The sequence below is a fragment of the Scatophagus argus genome, chromosome 3 (assembly GCF_020382885.2).
Source record: "Scatophagus argus isolate fScaArg1 chromosome 3, fScaArg1.pri, whole genome shotgun sequence".
NCBI classification, from domain to species: domain Eukaryota; kingdom Metazoa; phylum Chordata; class Actinopteri; family Scatophagidae; genus Scatophagus; species Scatophagus argus.
In genome coordinates this window covers 23,540,640-23,554,092 of record NC_058495.1, presented here as the reverse complement: position 1 = coordinate 23,554,092, position 13,453 = coordinate 23,540,640, and the positions used below count along the sequence as shown (strand labels likewise).

General features: G+C 42.4%; 1 protein-coding gene across 1 annotated transcript in view; it reads left to right on the top strand.

Annotated features, from left to right (window-relative positions):
- The first annotated feature begins 11,923 nt into the window (after positions 1-11,923).
- The window catches only part of klhdc8a (kelch domain containing 8A), a 32,038-nt gene continuing 30,508 nt past the window's right edge, over positions 11,924-13,453 (top strand). Inside the window, exon 1 of the mRNA XM_046384861.1 lies at positions 11,924-12,477. The gene's annotated coding sequence lies outside the window, so the exon portion shown is untranslated. The remainder of the gene's footprint in view (positions 12,478-13,453) is intronic.

Sequence of the window (13,453 nt, the reverse complement as noted above, 5' to 3'; positions counted from 1 at the left end):
AGTCTTCCAGTGTAGGCTTTATGGGTGTTTACTACATCAAAAAACAATTATGTCCAACATTTATCAGCATTTTCTTTAAGTTTGTTTAATTTTCTATAATTATTTCAGCCTCCTATAGGATGAAAACTGCGGCTGCCAAAGGATGGGAACCTGTATAGCTGCTGGTCGCTGCTAAAAACACAGATGAGAGCAGTGAGACTGAGCGAAAAGGCTGCAGGCTGTAAAACCAAAACAATGAAGCTCCATGAAGCTGGTGCATTGCTAGGAGTGGCCGCTTTCACGTTACACATCTTCATTTCATCCATTGCTAATACAAAAATATTGATCATTGATATTGATCAAGTACGTTGTCTTCATCCTGCCGATAGATGTGACAGGTGAGCAAGACCTCCAGAGTCATTTGTATTACAGCAACATATTTTGTCATTTAGATAGCATGGCGTGTTGCTTATTTGGTTTTCATGATGATAGAGGTACAAAAACATACAGAGCAAAAGAAAATAAATTTAGAAAAAGGAGAGCTGCAGGATTTTGTTCAGACTTTCAGTCCAGTCACCTGTTCTGCAGGCATACTGGGAGTCTACGCACCTCCAGTCGGTGTTACTGATGGAGCAGGGACACCCAATGGTGGCTTGCAGTACTGCACCTGCCTCAGACACAGGCGTCTCAGTGATGCATTTGGGCTGATTTACATCTTCTGTGGCTCAGGTTGGATAAATACAACCAGTCTTGATGTAATCGACATGCTTTTATCAAACTTCTGATCGCTACTCTCTCTCTCTCACTCTGTGTGTGTGTGTGTGTGTGTGTGTGTCCATCTCTGTGTTTGAATGGCTGTCAAAGCCTGAGCCTCTTTGACTCAGAAGTCCGAGTCCAGCCCAGGCTGTCTCTGTTCTCTACAGGCTGTGTCAGCCGCTTGGGATTTTGGGCAGACAGTGTCGTTACGTAGATATCCAGACATCAGGAATGAGGGTGTTTCCCCTGGGAGATAAGGGAGCTTGATGGGTGACTGCATCGCAGCATGGCAGGGGCCGGTTTCCAGCCGTGGATAAGACGTTCTTCATTTATAAAGCTGAAGGTCAGAAAGTAAAGTTGTCTGGACTCACGCAGGGGGATTCAATCAGAACGTGACTGACATGCACAGATTTCAAGCTGTTTGTGCTTACTTTGTTTGGGTCTTTTAAATTTTTTTCCCATGTACTCTATGTGCACATTAAACAATATTATACATGGTAAGGTGACTTATTGATTGCAAACTACATTTCTTATTTACAAAAGCAGCATTTGTGGATTAACAACATGTCGGTCTGTTGTGGTTTTATGTGAAATATCTCAACATGATTCTTCATCTTTTCTATGGGAATGAATGTCGTGTCATAAAGCTTTGGAAGCTTGAAATCTAATTTTAAAATATGAATTTGCAATGGGGAAACAAATTATTTTGAAGGCTTGTATGTTTTTAATGGATGAAACATATTTGAAATAGATTTGTTTTGTATTTAAGTTGTCCTTTTCTGACACATTTTGTCATAATTTTTGTCCTGTGTGTTAGTTTGTTTTCCATTTTTGGAAGCTTTTAAATGATGATCTGAAAACTGGTAGAAATGTGTTGGTAAAACAGTTTTGAAACATTAAAAGTTGACTTTCAAATTACTACTTGCACTAATTATGCAAATCATATTAATCAAAACAGTCTAAACACACTGCTATGTTTCCATGAAGTCACGTGACTTATTTTAAGTCATATGCATAAAAAACATAAGCAAAGCAGTATATCATACTGTACAATGTATAAATATACATAGGTGCAGAAATTTGTCCCTGATAGCTTCATCTAAACACCAAATCCTCAGTAAGTCCTCAGCCTGGGGACAAGGCTGATCTCTGCATTTCGTATTCGCCGTTTTTCACAGCGCTGTGCCTGCTAGGTTTATTGGAATGTTTCACCACTCGTCACACTGTGGATTCACACTTCCAAGGACATAAAAAGACAGAGTTGGTAATGATACATCCCTTGTCTCACAGCAAGCAGACAGAAAGGAGATTTCACTGTCTTTCCTATTCTGATGCAACGTCTTATTCATTTCAAGCCTATTGCAGCCTTTGGAGCGTCTCCCTTCTTTTCTTTTTATTTCATACGCTCGACGGAAATTAACATCTGTCACGGACTGGGACAGGAATGGATTTTGTTTTTAGCAGCTGACTGTCTCATGTATAGGTGTGTTGTGACGTAGCACATCTTAAAGGCATTAAAATGGCAAAGCTCCTTATGGAAGTTGGTGTTACCGATAGAAAGAATTCCCTGGTGTTGCCCTCGTGTTTGATTCTGCTCTTGTATTTTTTTACTCTTTCATCCTCCTCTCTCTTGTACGTGGCGTGTACCCTCATCTCTGTTTGTTCTGATAACGAGCATGGAAGCACAAGCGGCCTGCCCATAGAGAGAGCGACAGACAGACAGACAGACAGACAGACGGACAGACACAGAGCAGGGAGAGCGAGTCGAGGAGCAGGGAGAGAACACTCACTGTTTTCATAGGAGACTCCTTGTGTTCCACTTTTGCCGTAATGGCCTATTTGTGTACGCAATTCTCGCTCCAGCACCTCGCCTGTGATGCCTGGTTTATTTTAAACAATGCAGGGTATGTTTCCCCAGATGTCATGCGTGCGTGTGTTTTAATGTGTGCGCCTGCATGTGTGTGTGTGTGTGTGTGTGTGTGTTTTTCCTACTATGTGAGAAGCCGACTCCTGCGCCTCATCTGTCAGCTCAGCGGGGTTGCTATGGGAACGACAGAGGACCAATAGAAATAATGAAGATGCTCTGAATTGTTGCGTGGTGACCTTGAAAAAGCAGGAGTAGCCTCGTCTGCAGGTGAGACGCACCAGGTGCAATGTTGTCCACTGTGTACACGGTCATAGGCTGTAGATGGTGGAAAGTTGCTTCTCGCCGCCTGCCAACCCATAATGCACTGCGAGTGTCTCTCTTGCCAGTCAAGTGACAGAGCTTAGGATTTCTCCCGAGATGAGTCGCGTCTTCTTTGTTGGGAGATGTTCAGTCATCTTCCAGGCCCCGTTTTACACACAGGAGTGCCACAGATCACTAGAGTGCTGGTATTAACGCTCAGCTTTTAATCAGAGGCTGATGGAGTGGCATGGAAGCCAGGTGGAGGCTCTTTCTGGGAAATAAGTGCCATTAACTGATCAAGTAAAGCAGCCGAAATTCACAACACCAGCAGCTGTGCTCCCTAATGGAGAGAAACTGCTAATAACTCCACGTCTGTGAGTGCTGTTGTGTAAAATGTGTGAAAAAGAGCTACAGCGATTAATGAGTTTCCGTCTGTGTGTGCGTGTGTTCAGGTTCGTGTTCATTTGTCTGTGTGTGTGCGTGTGTGTGTGTGTGCTCACAGAGGAAATGATCTACTTTGAGAGATTCCTGTTTGTTAATGTCAAACAACCACCATTTAACACTGATCCCAACTCCTCATTGTCTTGTTCAGATTGACCTCTGTGACCCCCCCCATGCTTTCATGTTGATGTGTGTGTGTGTGTGTGTGTGTGCATGCGCCTGCCACCTTCACACTAATCAACCACAGCACCGTTATTGATTGCGCTGCACTATGCTCACCTTTCCACTTGTTTACTTGTTTTAGTGATTAGCCTGGCCCCCAGCAAGCTGGAGCTCATCATGACTGCTTTCCAGTGGAAACGGGGGCAAGAGCTCCCGGATGGAGAGTCAGCAGAGAGGAGATGAAAAGAGAGGTGACGAGGGGATGAGGGAACAAGGAGGTGAGGAAATGAGATGCGAGAAGGAGGTGTGAAATCCTATGATGGGTTCTGCTCAGCATCCTGAGGATTACAGCGACATCCACATCCAGCAGTGCAGCAGAAGGGAGCGTTCCTGAAGTGCACACCAGCGCTTTTCAAAATGAAAAATGGAAAGTAAACAGATGCTGACTTTTTTAGAGATGATTGTGGCGCATGTAAGCATACAAAGGTTTGGTGGAATTTATGTCTTTGCTTGATGGATAAAAGACAGAATGTAATGGGAGAAATGGTACAAAAATGTTAGAAAATAATGTAATCAGTATTGGTTTCTGATGACATTTAAAATCCACTTGTACACAAGCAGAAAATGTCCAATTAAAGGATTGAAAGCTTAGTAACTTTGGATTTCTGTGGATGTAGATGCCTGCCGCACTCTGCCCCGTTGCTTGCTGAGGAGTAGTGGTCATATGGCCCAAACAGAGCGTTTTCAGGTGCTGCTCAAAAGCTAACAGGCAGATTAAAAAAAAAAAAAGAAAGTAAGATATGTAAACAGAATAATGCAGAGTAACTTTATGGTATCTCTCCTGTGTTATTTTGCAAATGCAAAAAATAGACAGCGTCAGCTTTTGTTTAAGAAAATGAACATTTTGACATTGTGTCTCCTGCTGTGGAGAACATTGTGTCAGTCGGTGCTGAGGAGGCCTGGAGATGGTATGCATTTTAGAGCTGTGCTGATATTCATCTATAATTTTATCTCCCTACATTATGGTCTAATTGTTTTAAAGCCCTTTCAATACCATCTGGTGGGTAATTTCGGTGAATACAAGTCATCGATGACCTTGGTTTGATCTTGTAATGAAATATTTAGAAGACAGAGAACATTCAGCTCACTTCTCTTAAATCCTTTTACTAGAACAACGTGTTTTTTAATAATCTCCACGTTTTTAAAATATGAAGAGCTCAGCTTCCAAAACGCTCTCTCTCATAGCCGTTTGCTTTGTGTTTAGCTCTTCACATGTGATTCATCGCTTCTTGTAGGCAGACAACAGATCAAACCCAACATCAGAAATTTGAATTGGACAAGCAGAGTGAATTTATAGAATCCCGTTCGGTAGTAATGGGACACTCCTCTCTGTTGTAGCACCTGTTTGAGAGGCCAGAGTTTTACATAACGATCTCGCCTCATCCAGCTTTAACAGAGACTGTGCTTTGCAGTGCCATAGTGAAACAACAGAGTCCGACTAGTACATTAATAGAACAATACTGAGAATAATCTATTGGTATTTCTGGTGTCGAACAGCAAGGGTAACAACATTTAACGGACTGGTTGACTAATCAACCACATCACTTATTAAACAGTGCATGTTAGAGTGGCACTGCAATTTAAAAAAGGAAGTAAATAATTAACTTCTTGTAAATTCCGATAAGACAGTGTTCTTCAGGACACTGCATAGCTCGGTCGGCTTTTAGCAAACAGGTCAGTAGACAACAACAGATGGTGACCAATCAGCAACACTACTTCAAGCTGTTTGAGTGTGGAGTGTACTTACAGATGGCTTCAGGGTTGATTGGGATGCATGATGTGGCACCTTGGTCATTTCAATGTAGTCATGATTATTTTTACATGCTGTGAGCATGCATGTACTCAACAAGGTCGCCTCTGATTGACACTCAGGGACAAACCCAAAGAGGTCGGTGCTGTACATGACCAGCTGCATGAATTACACCAGCTAAAGATCAGGTGAAGTCAGGCTTGCTCTTCAGCAAAACAGGCAGTGATGCACTGCTGAGATTCTCTATAATTCTAAGTTGTACTACTTTACAACGGTACAACAATTTACAGTTGAAGGTAAAGCCAGAGCTTATCATTGCATTGACATGTTACCATCCCAAGTTACAGCATTTTAGCAGGTAAAAAGCAAATCCTTTTCCTGAGATCTTGGGTGATAGCAGAGTGGTGAGATTACATCTTGTAGATTTACAGTGGTTTACCTCCTCTTGGCACCATAAAACCACAAATCACAAGTAAATAATAGGTACAGGTTTGATGGAGGATCACTAAGAAATGATGTTGTATTATTTAAACCTGCCGTCTTGTGGCAGAGCGAGTAATTATAAGTAATTATGATGCCATATAGACTCCGACATGCTCCTGTTTGCTGCTTTGGTTGAGCACAGTACACAGTACAAGAACCGTGCAAAAGTGTTTCAGCTTCAAATGAAGTGTTTTTCAGACAGCTAAGCAGCATCTGCCTCACACCTTCATGTCATAACATTTTTCCTTCTCTGTTCTGTAACATGCAAATTCAACATTAATGCCCTCTTTCACGCAACCTTTTGCAGAAGTGAGAAGATTATCAAGGTTTCCACCCTTTCAAACTCATTTTCATTCAGCTTGTTCAAAATTGTGCATTCTTATCCTCATGTGAACAATTATCCATCACACCTCTCTTTCTATGACCACAGGCTTCTCACCTTATCTATGAGCGTGGCCATTAGGAACAACTCGGCTAAACAACTGGGCATAGGAATTAGTTTGTTTAGGCATGACTTTGACTTTGGCCTTCACATCACTCCATGACTTGGTCACATAGAATTCCTAATGTAAACCTCAGAGAGAGGGATATAAAAGCTGTGTTTTAACCTGTTATTTATAGGCTCTCACAGGTCTTCATAGTCTAGCCAGGATGAGAACTTGGGCAGAACCAGCGGCAAAACCTTCATTTAAATCTAGCATTTAAATCCAGCATTCCAGAAATGGCACGACAAACATGGCCCTGCTGCTCTCTGCTTTGCTGTATGAGCTGTGTGCTGTGAAAATGCTGGATTAAACTTTGCTTTTGCTTTGGGCAAAGATCATCCCAGGCAGACTATACAACCTCACCAAAATACCACAGACGATGCACACTGCTGTTGGATAGCAGGTGAACAAACAAGGCTTGTACGTCTGCCCCAGGGTTTGTGCTGAGAAGTCTATGTGACCGAGCTGTGGAGTAATGTGCAGAGCACCAAGGTCACAAATGGTCTTATGGCCAGCACTTACAGTCATGGGGAGTGGCTGTAGCAGGACCAGCAAGGGGCGTGGAAGCATCAGTGTATTTTCAGATGGTAGAAGTGAAATATATTGCACCACAGCTGTTGACTTTGTGAGGACAGTCTCTTTTAAATTCTTTGTTTAGCCCAGCGGTGCCCAAACCTTTTCCCTTGGAGACCCAATTCTTGAAACTTAACGGTGGGCCATGGGCCATAGGAAACAACGGTTGCATTGTTAAAATGCAAAATGGTACTACGATCCCAAGTTCCCTTAATTCTTAATTGACTGACTTCCTGATTCTACTGAACTCACTCTGCTTACAACTGAAATCAGCCTAATAATTAGGAATCCGACATATTTAAGAAGTATTTTTAGATCACAAAAAAGAACAACATTAATAGTATAATATTTATACTGCAATCTTTAATAATTAATTTTATTTATTTGTTTTTGCCAGAAACATCTGGAGGCCAAATGGAACATCATGACTCCACTTTGGGTAGCCCTGGTTTAGATGTTACGTGATTTTCAAAAACATGATGACACAAGAAACTGAAGTGTAATTATCTATAAAACTGACCCATTATATACTCAAGCTACAGATTAAATGATATAGTTGTTATAGTTATAGTGGAGCCTAACAACGTGCTTATAGCTCACAATGTCTCATCAAAATCACTACGTATGACACCCGAAAGAGGTGCAAACATTGGTTCCTGTTTAATGGAGGACATCAGATCCCAGCCTGCCGTGTCTGTCAGTCCTCAGAGGGAATGTCAGAGCAGTCTCCACTGTCATATTACTTTCTCAAGTAAGATTGGAACAAAAGCTGTTTGACTCAAACTTGAAGGTCATAACTGAGGAATTTATTCATCGTTTCATCTCTGCCTGGGACAGAACAATTACTCCTGTATATTCTAATCTCGCTATGCATCCATGTACACTTCTGGCAAGCTTCAAAGGGTTCCTTTGAAAAACAACCCTCCCTCGCCCCCACCTCCACAACAAATTACCATACAAAAGTCTCCCAGCACACGACGCTACACTACACTGAATCTCTTCACAGACGAGGCTCCGCTGGATGATTGAAGTCGAGCTCTCCTGAATTTCTTCGGCTCGCCTCCGTGATCAAAGTGGATGAAGGCAGGCGGTTAGCAAGACGGGCCCAGAAGTGAAGCTCTGCCTGGGGCTCACTCTGTTCAGTGCATGGGAAAAGACTTCTCTGCCTTGTACCCTTCCCTCTGTAGAATATGCATTGTCTGGAGCTCACACATGGCATGCCTCCGCTCTCTCCAGCTTCACTTTCGCTGTTTGCTGAGCTGAGTAGAGCTGAACTTTTATTGCCGTTTTAATTTTGCCCACACCGACCGATTATATAGTGCATGCTTCTATAATAAATATCTGAAGTGACTACATAAGAGTTTAAAGAAGTGTTTAAAATGCAGAAAGTGTACACAGTAGTACACAGCACAGCACACAGTAGTCCCTCCTGACTTATGTAACTGTAAATGGTTGTTTACATTTTATAGCTTTATAACTATATTAATATCATGCAACTTTGTAAAACGTGGTTTTATGTTCTTACTTAAAGTCACGTGTGACCTTTACTAACCGCATTAATTTTTTTCTATTCTGCGGTGGTGCGAGTTGCACCACACTGGCAAAAGTATGTGGACACCTGAACATGCCAGTTCCAGGAGTCCAGGGCTCCTCCACAACAAGCTGTCAACCATTTCTTCAGTGCATGAGCACAATGTCATGTTGAACCAGGCAGGCCCAAACAGAAACTGCTATCACAAAACTGGAAAAGCACTATTTCCTGCTAAGATTTCCTTTAAACCTGCAGTGCCAAACTACAGTCTCCCCCTTCTGGCAGTGAGAGTAATTACATAAACACTGTTGACGAACTTATGACTCCACCACACTTCTGTTTGCTGTAGTCTACTGGGTTTGCCAAAGTTGCTCTCCTCTTCAGCTCTGGCAAAACCCATCTTTGATGAATGAAGTAAAATGCATCACTATCAGCACACCAGAGTCCAGAGAGGCTTAATCAGCAATTGTGTGAACTTGTTTGCCAACAACTGGAATGTAACAGATGTTGATTTATGTAAAAGTCTCCCACTGCGGGTCAAAAGGAATAATTAACTAATTCACTTTCATGTTGAGTTATATGAGAAGATCAGCACTGCTCTCATGTCATGGGTCATGTAGGGTCATGTAGCTCTCCTGACTCTCTCCAATGTAAGTACACCAGTTTTAGGGACGTTATATGACGTAATGTTAAGTGCCATTGAGGAAAGTAATGAGCCAGAATGTCTGACTTTCAGATATTTTGTGAGAGACCTAACCATCTGGGGTTTTGCATAACAACAAGATTCACAAGTTTTCATTTTTACTGGTGACTGTGCCCTGTTTAAGCCTGTTCGGAAAGACTAATGGATTTTTTATAGTGAACAGCTTCCTCTGTGTGCTTTGGAGCCTATAAATATGTGTTGGAGGTGCACAGTATATGGACTGTATGTTCACATGCTGATCTGATTGCATTATTTATACAAGAGGGTTGGTTATATGAGCTGGTCACACTCCTAAGCACTGAGCTGGTATACAAAATACTGTGCTGCAAAGTCACTTCCTTTGATTGCATTCCCAACATATGCCATTATTACAAGCAACCACCAGCCAAAAACACTAGTCATAAGGTCAGGTTTGATCTAGTAAAAGAGAGACCTGAAGATGGAAGTGTTGCTGCTGTTTCAGTACTTTAGTGTTCTGCTGACTGTCTCAGTGTCTGCTGAAGTGACAGCACTGGAGCCAGTGATCTGCTAGGGACAGATGGATCATTTGACAGGTAAGCTGACCAGTAGAGAATGTTGTCGGAAAACCGTGAATATTCCTCTAAGGTTTAGCAGCAGGTTTGCATGGTGTCCCTTGGTCCAATTACTACCCCTGTAGACCTGGTATGAAACAAACCCTGCAGTAACAGTTCCTGGCAAAGCTCGTCCACCTGTACCAGATACTATAAGCTGCAAGTTTTGCCAAGTAAAAAGTGCTGGCTGTAGACAGTTTCAGTCTCAGTTGAATTATAGATGTAGCAGTGGATTCCTTTTTCTCCAGACCAGAGTTCTGCTCCAGTGAAAACATCAGTGATAGAGAGTGACATGTCGACAAGCCAATTATGTGACTGGCCAGCTGTCATCGGCAACAATATCTCTACAGTCATCTCTGTCTCAGATTCTGAGACTTCAGAGGCCCTGAAAATCCAGTGACAGGAGGCCACACAGATTCAAGACTCTTAGAAAATAATAACGCAGTTGAAAAGGCATATTCAATGAGCCGCAAAGTACAGATGTGCATCAAGAGCAGCGGCACAACTGTGTGTGTTTCTGTGTGTGTCCAGAGCTGAAAGAGAGAGAATGATGGTGCTGTAATCAGGCTAGGTCCCAGGAGGGCAGACAGCAGTGCTGACAGCGAGTTGGTACCCATCTTCAGAGCGGGATTTCTGGGCCACAGTCCCTCTGTCTGGCTTTTAAAAATAGCGGGGGGGGGGGGGGGGGGGGGACAAGAGATGTGGAAGCACAGAGAGGAGGCAAAAAGAAAAAGAATGACCCAAACAGAGAAAATAAGAGGGGCTTGATTTTCTGGAGGCAATGACAGTAACACAAAAGCTGGACTGACTATCAGACCATGTCACACAGCCTAATTGACAAGGTGGAGATTCTGAACTTGGAATGATGCTGTATGGGGATGATTGTGGCTGTTACTTCTCTTCTGAAAGGCGGAAACGGTCGTAGGTCCTCAAGATCACAAGTTCATCACTGCAGTATAGCAAGGCTGGTTTTCTTGTGACAACAAATTTATCGTTATTTTTAGAAAATAAAACTCATTTTCTTAAGATATGAAGATAACGAACCCAGTATCATGAGAAAACAAAAGGTATTATAAATAATTATAAGTAATAAGATGAAACAATCTTATTACTTATAATCGTCGGTTCATCAGAGATCAGGTGAAACACATGTAGACAGTGTCCTGACAGTCTTTAACAATTACAGAAGCTGCTTTCAGTAACAATTAAGTTTCCATTAAAAATTCCACTCATTAATGAGACTGCAGCAAATAAGCAGCAAAATTAAAAGTTGCACTTGTCAAGTATACTTAACAGGATGAGGAAACTCTCCAGTGGATACAGAATTACCATTATTGATCAAACCTTTCAGCATGCCACATGATTTTGCCTAAATAATCCAAAATATTAACTAGATTAACTGCACCGATCCCCCAGAAGCAGAAATGATACGTGCGTCTCTCCATTAAAAGAGATACTGTGAGCATTCACTAAATTCAATGATTACTTAAATCCTGACATGCTAACAGGATCTGTGAGGATTTAGTGTTTATTAATATTCTGTGTTCTTCTATACATCCAAGAGGTTACACACATTCCAGGTTCATACTGCTAAATTGCTTGGTTCAAAGCAGCTGTCCTCCTGATAAATCCAGGGAGGAACTAATTCTGCTGCCATCACTTCAGCCTTATCATAGCAGTCAATGAAACCTCACAACCTGGATCATAAAGCAGTTCAGTACAACCACTGGGACCAAGCAAAGTAGGTCTCTGGCTCGATGCTGTCCGTGGTGCTGAACTGGACAACAGAGAGCCTCCATTCGTTCCAACAACAGCACTGTGGCTGCACTGGGTAAGTGGACGTTTTAGGCAAAGGCGCTTCCTGGTGGAGGGGGCACCAAAGTGACAGAATTGTTAAATACTGTAATTTTAGACGACAAGTCCACTTTAAAGACTTTACAACGCTAACGTCCACCACACTGTCAGACAATACCAGCTACCACTGGACTACAGGCCTGATGCTGTGAGGGGGTCCGCACTCTCTCAGGGGACACGTGAGGACTGATTCGCGTTGCTCGTGGTCCTTTAGTCCCGCTTTGACTTGCCAAAATGTCTGCTGTGAAAAAAAGACCATCAACAGACAACACAGAGGAGAAGTTAAATCATTAAATGATCATAATAAATAAAATATTGTAGTCTAGTGAACAGATGGAGCCCTTCTGTGTATCAGTGTGGGCCTAATGTCTAAGGCATCAAGTTGGGTGGCTGTGTGGTCTGAATAGTGGACAACTTGCTGCTTTGTCACCAGGACAGAAGTTAATAAAAACGATCTCATTCTCGACTCCATATAACCCCATGGATTCCTGTAATATATCAAATATTTATAGGCCTGCTGTAACCTGAAATCAACTTAAAGTCCTAAACACCCACTTCACGACATATCTCTCTCAGTTCAAACAGAATAGTGTCAGTGGGCTCCCCTTTACCAAATATAGGTTATCACAACACACAGACGCTCTCTCCCTCTCTCTCCGGATTGTACCATCGCAGGGATGAATTTTAACTTGTGCGATGAAAGCCGGAGATGAATACTTCATCTCTGACCCACATAATGGCGATATATCAGGCTCGGTAAGCGGAGCTCGGTCGTGTTACAGTCCGCTCCTCCGCTGTTCGCTCCCGGCGTGGCGGGAGCTGTTAGCGGCGCGCCTTCGCCTCGCCTCCCATCTTGCCTGGATCCGACTTCTGTCTCCATCTGGCTTCCAGGAAGGAAGACGAGAGGAAGGAGAAGGAGAAGCGGCACACACCGGGAGAGAGGGCGACGGAAACGGAAAAAGTGAGTAGTTCGAGAGGAGGGGAATTAATGGAAATGTAATGGCTCTTCCTGAGAGGCGCTTGAAGGGGCTTACGTGACTCGTGGCTCAGTTGGAAAGTGATGCTAGTACTTTAGCTAGCAGTATTTCGTTACTCGTTACATTTGGCTTCAGGAAACCTCGGGAAAGTTACTGCTGTCTGCTGTAAATGTACTGTAAAGCTACGTGGGTCGATGAGTTTAATGTAGGCAGACATTAAAACTATTTTTAAAGGAGGTTACACTTTAGTTTGCCTCGTTGCTGGATGTGGTTTTTTATGCAAATGTTGCCCCTGTAATTAGCTTGGTGTGCGTGTGACACTGATAATTAAAAGCCTCCATTACGAATAGATTCAACAATAACATGCAGTTGTCTTGATGGTATCATAGTGAGAGAGCACAGAGCCACGTTAATTTAAAAAAAACCATTGAGAGTGATGGGGTAAACACGAAGAATATTAGTGACCACAAAGTACCACTGAGTACCACAGAGCAGTAATGTAGTAGTAATAACACCGGGGCCTGTAGGTCAGTGCAGCTTGTCATTTTATTGGGAAGGTACATTAAGATAAAACTAAACACAGTCATGCAATAATTTGATAAATCTGTTTTAAGAGGCATTTCATGAAATTTGTCTTTTCTTATTGATATAAATTGAGTGGGCAAAATGTCAAACACTATTAGGATAACGTCATACAATCCCAACAGCAAATATCAGCCTCTATAAAGTTGAATCACTGCCTCTCTAACAATAAAAACTGAATATTATAACCTTCATTTAGTTGGGATTTATTGCAGGGCCGTTGTGTTAGACTGCATTAGATTGCATTAGTTGTCTGCCTCATAAACTGGCAACTGAGTTGACGTGCCTGTTTGGATATTGTTCAGTTGTTTACATCATTTGTCATAGTTCAATAGGTTCTTAAACTCCTTCCCCAGCCCATGAAATGATGATTGATGA